Genomic DNA, 9113 nt, shown 5'->3' with positions numbered 1-9113 from the left:
CCAAATCGTCAAAATTTACGCTTTGTTTCGGTAGATTCATCCGTTCAACGGTGTGTACTTCATCCAGCAAAAATCGTTCACTCGATCCTTTTCCGGACACCGTCAGACATACGTTCATCGATGATTTTTAAGTCCTGGTAACCCCTGACGTCCATTTCAGATCCAATGGCCTGACCGCTCCTTTGAGACCCAATTTTCTCGCCATGCTGCTTTCCAATAGCGTTTTGGATGAACCCTCGTCGAGAAAGGCGAAGGTTGCCACTTCCTTCGACCCGTTAATGAGAATGACCGGTACTACGCGGAAGACTACAGAGGATTTGCTGATTCGCTGATGTACCATGCAGCTCGACTCTTGGGGTTCTACCTGATGCAGTAGAGCGTGGTGCCTGCCATTACAACCCAGAACGTTGCACTGCATTTTGTTACGACAACGCATGTTTCCGTGATTGAATAAGCAGACGGCGCACAGTTGTCGGTCCTTCACCAATTGAAGACGCTCTTTGACCGTTAATCGTTTGAACTCTTCGCAGTTTCGCGCGCGATGCCCGACCTTGCAACATGTTGCGCACGGCTTATCATCGTGCGATTTAACAGCTTCGGTTTTCGTACCAGGATTTGGAACAGCTTCCGATTCACTGTGCGTGTGCACATACCCTTTCGGTTTCGCAGACGATTTACTTTCTTGCTTTGTTGTAGTCTCCGATGACGGATTTAACAGTGTCACTTCGCTAGCTTCATCCAATAACTTTTCCATAAAGTTTCCGAATGTACGGATCGAAACTTGCTGTTCCTCTCTCTTGAAACGGACCCACTCCAATTTGAAGCTGGCGGGAAGCTTTTCCACCATTTCCTCCAGCAGCACCGGATTTCGAAGATGGTCTTGTTGGTTAGCGGCATCCAAGTGGTCGCACAACTGTTGTACGGCGATCCCAAACTTGATGATCGTATCCAATCGTTCGGATTTCGGTGGATCTATCTTTCGAACCTTTGCAATCAGTGAGCGAATGAGAACCTCTGGTTTCCCATAAATCCGACGTAAAGTATCGATGACTTTCGGGACGTTTGCAGGGAGCACCAGTCTGCTACGGACGATCTCCAGTGCAGGACCTTTTAGACTTTCTTGAAGCCTTATGAGATTTTCTACATCCGAAAATCCACACGCTGCGTTCGAATTCTCAAACGAACTAATGAAAATGGGCCACTCCTCTGCCACTCCAGAAAACGCTGGCAGCCGCTTAGGCCACACTTGTCTCGCTGAAATTTGCGCTGGACTTGGGCCAGCTATCGGTGCGATCATTGTGGATTGCTGTTCTCGCGACACTAACGGCTGATTGTTCGGCATAGACGATTGAGCAGTAGCATTTCGAACGTTAGGATGCTCCGTTGGCGCCAAACCCGGCGATACAATTTGCCACAGAGCTGGAATAATCGACGAGCCTCCTCGGTATGATGCTGCATTTAGCGTTTGACTACGCCCCAGCCCATGTGGGCTCGACACCGAGGTCAAGGGTTCCGGTAAGCTTGGAACGTGACGTGATACATTCGCTTCGAACTGATTTATGGCAGTAACGGTGTTCTTTCTTGTTGGCACTCTCGATTCCGGACGACCAAAGGGCGTGAATTCATAGGACTCTCCGTGCCCTACAACGTAGCTGGGACCTACATTCGGGATCGAAGGCAAACTACAGGCTTGACCGGCACCAAAATTTCCGTGAGCCTCTCGCTGACTGTTTATCCACTTTCTCGTCCTACTAACGCTGCTGTTTACGGAGCTACCATCCTGACTATTATCCTCTTCCTCGTCCTCCAAGCACGATGCCATCACCTCATACCGTTTTCGCATGTATTCCTGCTGTAAGGCGTACTCCTCGTCTAGCCGTTTCAGCTCGAGTTCCCTGAATCTGCGCCTTGAAGATGTGGAGCTAACGCTACGATGTCGTCGTGATCTGATCAGCAAGCATGCTTCACAACACCAGGGGTGGTCCTTTATCGATTCATCGACGTTGACACACATGTAGTGGAACCACTTTCCACATTCGTCGCATGCTACCATACCACGATCAGCCGAAGGTGATTGATGACACGATTCGCATAGGCAATAGCTTTCGTTGAGCGGTTGTTTATGGGCCATCGTGAGCTACCGAAATTAATCTTTGAGATTGTGTTCGGATTGTGGGAGCGATGAAAAACTTCTCTGAAGCGATTTTGGTTATTACGCTCAAAGCTGTAAATAGATGTTGTATTTTTAGAGTTCATTCATGTTTTAGGTTAAGTACAATTAGGTCTTACATTAATTTTTCCCCAGCCAGCTAGTATCACGCTCAAATTCAAATCGGTCTCTGCTTGCGAATCCTACTGTATATAGTTTAATATTAAGTTTATATATCAAATTCATCTATTAATTACACTTACAATTAGTAAATGTGTAGGATCGAGCTCCAATACACCGCGAATATGTTGCTTGTGCCCAAGAACTAACCTACAGTACATAAATTATCGGTAAGAATTCAACGTATAGCGATTGTGCATTTAAAACCCACTCACCAACCGCTACGGACAACCGCAATTATAAATTAAGTATAATTCTAACAATTCACTAATATTTTCTGTATAATCCAATTATAATTCCCCGAAATAAGAGCACATCTAGCTGCATATGACTTGCACGTTTTCTGTTGTAGCCACATATGTAGGTATGGAACCCATTTGACGTTGTCTGACATCTATCTCGGCTGACACACCATCGATCTGTCGGGGGATTCACCACCAAACAGTCTATTCCCGCTCATCCGAACAGGATTCATCGAATGTAGCGCGGTTGTTGCACCATGGCCAGATTCATTTCCCGAGCGCGTGCACGGAAAGAAATAACAATTGTGATTGAAAACAAATCTGTTGGGGAAAATCAACTGATGATAATTGTCGTTCTACTATTATCAAACGTTGCGTGAAAAAATATTGCAAACAACATTTTTAATAAAAATAAAATGCGCAATAATGGTAAATCAGTCTGATGTATTCTGCGCAGTTCATACTTATTTTCCACACGCTCTCCTATAATTGTTTTTAATCCACTTCGATACCGCCAATCCGCCCCAAACTGGATAGCGTACAAATCACTCAGCTCAACGCAATTTATAATTATGTATTGAGTTGTATATATTAGTATATATTAGTTGTGGTGCTAAAGGACTTCTTGAAAATCCACTGAGATTCTTTCAGAAACTTTTCTGAAATTATTATATGTAGTTATTACTTTGATCGCTCTGATTCTTCCAATAACCTCCTTGGGACTTCCTATTGGATTATCCCGGAAACCCATCTTGGGTTATTATGGAAATCCTTTCAGGATTCTTCTGTAAAATTCTGGAATTCTGCCAAAAATGATTTAATGCTTGCTTTCCAGTGGAATGGAATCTATTTCAAAAATCTGGGTTTCATTTGGGTTCGGGGATTCTCACAAAATTTCTCGGGATTTCTTCTGGAAATCCAACCGAAATTATTATTTAAATTCTGATATTTTCCTCGTAATCCTTCAGTATTTCTTCCGTGAAACTTATTGAAAGTTCTTCGAAAATTCCTCTGAGATTCTTTCAGAAAATTGTCTTAGATTATACCTATTATTCTGGAATACTCTCGGAAAGACGAGACTATAATTAAAAAATCTATTATTTCACTTCACTTTCTTCCGTGCAAATTCTTAGGATTCTTTTGGAAATTTCTCTGAGATTCTTTTGTAAATTCCAATGAAAATCTTCCAGAAATCTCTGTGGAATACTTCCGAAAATCCTGTTAAGAAACATCCAGATGTCTCTTGGGGATTTTTTGGAAAATCTTTTTTATGGAAATCTTGCCGTAAATCTTCAGCAAATTTCTCTGAAATTTGCTTAGAATTTTTTTCTAAGATTCTTTGAGAAAAAAACAGTGATTCTTCTGGAAATTCATAACGAAGTGTTCTTGATTTTGTTCGTGATTTTTAGGTGATTTTCATTGGAAATTTTCTAAAATCTTCTGAAAATCCCTCTAGAGTTCAAATGGAAATCCTTCAAGAAAACTACCTGACAGCCCCTGGGACTTAAAAAAAAATACCTATGAGATTCTTTGATTACTGATTTTTTTTTTCTGATAATCTTCTGAAAGTTACATTTAAATGGTTCCGGAAATTCCATTTGAAATTATTCCGTAAATCTTTTTGGAGTTTTTCTGGACATCGGAATTATCTGTGAATTTTCATTTAATCTTTCAGGGATTCTTGCGAAATAACTTCAAGGATTATTTTGGATATCACTGTAAAAAGCATTCAAAATCCATTTGGAATTCTCCTGGGATTTTTTCAGATATTTGCAAAAGTACTTAAATAGTTCCTTTATAAATCTCCCTGATAATATTTTAGTGATTTCTCTGTGGTTCTTCTGTAAATCGACCTAGGATTCTTCCGGAAATCATTCTTTAACTTCAAAGCAATTTCCAGAATAACTTTCAGAAGGATAGTTTTAAGAATCCTGAATATTTTTCCCGAAGAATCTCAATGCAATTTCTGGAAAAATACCGGAACGGTTGAATCTTACGAAAATACGGAAGAATCTCACCAGAATTTCTTTAAAAATTCCAGCAAAATTTCTGGAAGAATCTTCGAAAAAATTTTTGAAGCCCTCCAGCAGGATAACAGAAAGAAATCCAAGAAGAAATCTGAGAGATACTCGAAAGAATAACAGAGTTTTCTTGAAAAATTCAGGATGCTCCTAAATTTTAGAGGTAATTCGGAAAAAAAATCTGCAGGAATCCTCAACAAAATCTAGTTGAATGGATTTGAATGATCCTCAGAAAGATTTTCGAAAGAGTCCCAGAAGGATTCCCGAAAGAATGCTAGAAAGATATCCGGAAGAATAGGGCGATATTCAAAACTGAAAAGGCAATAAATGGCTCTTTTTCAGTGGTAGTAAAAACGAGATCCTGAAGCAAAGAAAGCACCACGGAGGATGAACTAAACACAAAAAGTTATGTATTCACTTTGCACTTGATTTCTAATCACTACTTTTTTGATCCAGTTTACTAATTGCAAGTAATTTACGTTTTTCATTATTTTCCATACGTTTTAACAGTTCTTCGACTACTATTCTTCCATGCTCTTGTGTTGAAAGTTTGAGAAATTTGGGAATCCAGCGTAGCTCGATCAGTGGGTGGAATACAAACAACAGTGTCGTCGCTCGGCGGACAGTGAAAGAAACTGAATGTTCGAAAGGTGTTGCCTGTACTTTTTGCCGCTGGCACCAACTGCAGGGCTGGTAGCAGTTAGACAGCAAAATAATAGTGACTTTAGTGACCAAATTGATCAAAATAGTGACCAAAAAGTGACCAAATAGTGACCAAAATGTGACCTAAAAGTGACTTCAAAACTACAAGTATTGGTCATGAAAATGGCTAGAAATGAAAATACTTTCTGTTTGTATATAAACCATTCTACTGTCCATAACTGCATATTTGACACATTCGACAATTTTTTAAATTGCTTTAGTGAAGAAAAATTCACAGTTTTTTGTAGCTTGATTTAAAGAACACCTTTTTCTAAGTATGACACGATTTAATTGCACTTCAATATCTTAATGTTGATATCAGAAATGATTAAAGAAGATTTCAATCCGTCGACTCAATAGCATTTCAATTTACATGACAGCTCGCTCCGAAGTAAAATATGCCGAGGAGTGATTCAAAAGTGAATTTTAGCATTAGCATTAGCATTAAGCAATTCGCACAAATTCGTAGGTGGTACAGTCCTAAACCGTTGTATGAGGGTTGCCTCCTCCCCGTCCGTTACCAAAGTCAAAGATTTGGGACTAACTCTTGACTCTTAGACAAGATTGACGCATCCTCCAACAGTTGAGAGCTGTCCTGGCCACGTCCTTGCGAATGCTGAGGAATGGGAAGGAATGATTAATTGAACACCTACTTGAGAAAGATGCAGAGAACTCTATGACCTCTCATAGGTGTTATGGGATATTGTGGAATGTTAATGGGATGTGGACGACCATTGGATACGTTTGGCAGACGTTCTGGCACCTATGAATAATATTTTGACATTGGTTCATATTGGAACAAGCTCACCAAATTCTGCATTTGAAACCTCTCTTCAATTCAACGTTCAATCGACCATCGCAAAAACAAATTTTCTTTACTCGGGGTGGTGTAAACGATCCTGATGGCTTGGGTTGCCGTAGCAAAACGTAGTTCAGCAAAACGCGTGAATGAAAAATTTAATGCGAAAATAAAAACAAAACTGCATGCTTGGGCTTTTGATTCGCACTGCCCAGCAAAACGCGAACACCAGGGTTGATTCAAAATTTTCCATGCTAATTTCAAACGTGTTTTGAAAAGAGTTCTAGGCCACGAAAAATTGTGAAACTTTGGAGTCTTGTTCAATTTTTAACGTAGATTTAGAATATGTAAGAAACTGGATACCCCTGAACAAACCAATTTCGAGTTGATACCGTGGAGAGTCATCAAGTGATAAACACCTTCGGTCAACTTACTGATATCTGTAAGATTGTTATAGAAAATAAAAAAAAAACAAGTTTTGTTACATTGCTACAAGTAACCGCATAACAGTCACAATAAGATTATACATGAGCCTCGTAATGTAGTAGAAATAAAACTCATATCAACATTTTTTTTGTGACTATTCACCTAATATTGGGTATGAGCTGCACAAAATTTCATCCTCCAATAAGCACTTTTGAGTCTCTGGTAATTTTAAGAAGTTTTAGTTTTTTTTTTCAAACTGCCATAAAATACACACTTGGTATTCCATTTACTCAATGCCTACTTTTGTTGAATGTTACACACATGCAGTTATCGAAAGTTTACATATTAAATAAATTTAGAATGTAGAGAACCGCAGTAATTTCAAATCCTAACAATTATCTGTTCGGGATGAGACAAAAAGATGGCGCATTGTAGATTATTTTTACGAGTAATTACGGTAAACAAACTCATGTTACTGAGAAACTTACTGGCAAAAGTCTATTCAAAAATTTTAAAATAGTAATGCAAAACGAATTACTTCAAGCATTCCTTATCAAATCTGTGGAACAATTCGAGGGAAAATTTTAAGTTACGACAATCGTGAATGAATTTCAGAAAATTCTGAAAAAACATCCTGAATGAATTCAAAGTTTAAACGCTAAATTGGTGGCAGAATTTCTGAAAAAAAATAAACTATTTTTTCTAAATAAACAACAATAACTCCAAAACACAACTGATTAACAGAATTAGATGAATGTCGTGCACAAAGCATTAGAAAATGATTCTATGCATAATTTAAATATTCCAACTGATCGTTTCAATAAATGAATTAGGTTTTGAAAACAATCATATCACTCAGTGGCGACTCGTATCCACATGTTTTATCTGGTCTACGGTCCTGAAAATGACTAATTTTGCATACTTAGATTATAAAGCAAACAGTAAACGATAGAAATCGCTTATTTATTACTGCATGAATAGGTGGATTTGATGCTAGGAAATAGCCACTGGTATCACTTGTCAATTATTATTTCCCTACAATGGTCATGCATTCACTATAGAAACATGTTTTATGTATAGAAAAAGTTGACCAAAGTCGTATGAAAAACAGTCCCAAGAATTAACCCTTTCTTTCCCACAGCTTTGTTCGACAATTTAACTATCAAAATGGCGTTTCTAAAAAAGTGCTTGAACAAAATATGTTGCAAGTAAGCTATATTATTCAAAATCACAATAAAAAAAATGTGATTGTTTTTTTTTTCAATAGTTAGACCCTTAGGTCACTTATTTCAATGTTTGATAAGACAAATGAGCGTATAAATTTATTCCAATCATTATTGAGTTACTCGTCCCAATTCGGTTTAGCTAGCTTTCGTTGAAAATCGGTGGATCACCTGTGCTACCATGGGAAAGAGAGGGTTAATTAATGGATAAATGTATAGTTTATTTGTTGGCATTTCTAATATAATTTCTGAAATGATTTCAAGCAAAATTAGTACTCGCTTTAGGTTATGTACGAATTTCTGACTAACTCTTTGAATTTTGTGGATGTTATTTCTAACCGTCTCTGGCTTATTCTCGGATGAGTTTTGATGATGTTCTTCCTTAATGCAAGTTCAGGATTCTTTCCATAGCTGTAGATTATTGCAGAAAGATCACTGGTAATTTATCCAGCAAGTCTGTCAGATAATGGTCCTAGTTTTTGTCAAAATTATCAAAATATTTCGGACAAAAAATTCATCCTTAAGTCGCTTTCTAAGTTTTGACAGAATTTTTCATTAGAAAAATTTTACATTTTCCATTGGAAATGTCTACGGAATATTCACCAGAATTCTTCCAGAAAGTTAGCCGGGAGTTTCTATTTTTCTTTAGTCAAGAATCTTGACACATTGATTTCAAATTTACACTATAGTTGCTTTTATAATAACAAATATTTCTTTCTGTCAGTTTATCTTTGAAAAGCTAATCTGCCTTTAATTTCATAATCATCAGATCACTAAAAGGTGACTTTAGTGACCATTTTCCAGAAAAAAGTGACTTTAGTGACTTTTTATTGAAAATAGTGACTTTTTAGTGACCAGGTCGAAAAAAGTGACCAAGTCACTAAAAAGTGACTTGCTACCAGCCCTGCAACTGTTAGCCAGAAAAATTTCAAGGATATTGACGTAAAAATCTCAGTGGCATTGCTAGAAGAATTTCAGAAAGATTTTCGGAAGCATCATCGAAAGTATTCTGAAAGGATTTCCGAAAGCATCTCAGATGTTTTCCGGAAGAATGCCAGAGACATTCTCATAAGAATACCAGAAATATTTCCGGAAAAAAATTAGTTATTTTCGGAGGAATTCCCAAAGAATTTCTAGTAGAGTTGTACATATTTTGGCAAAATCCACTAAAAATATCCAAAAGAATTGCATCAGGATTTTGGTAAAATCTTCCATAGTATTTCCAAAACAATTTTCAAGAATTTCGAAGAATTTGATTTCCAGGATTTCAAAAGTAATCCTTAAGGAGATACACGCTAATTCACCTACAGATTCCTGCAAAAAAAAATCCAAAAGGATATCCAGAAGAATCACAAAGGGATATCCGAAAGA

The sequence above is a fragment of the Aedes aegypti genome, chromosome 1 (assembly GCF_002204515.2).
Source record: "Aedes aegypti strain LVP_AGWG chromosome 1, AaegL5.0 Primary Assembly, whole genome shotgun sequence".
NCBI classification, from domain to species: domain Eukaryota; kingdom Metazoa; phylum Arthropoda; class Insecta; order Diptera; family Culicidae; genus Aedes; species Aedes aegypti.
Note: the sequence above shows the minus strand (reverse complement) of the source record.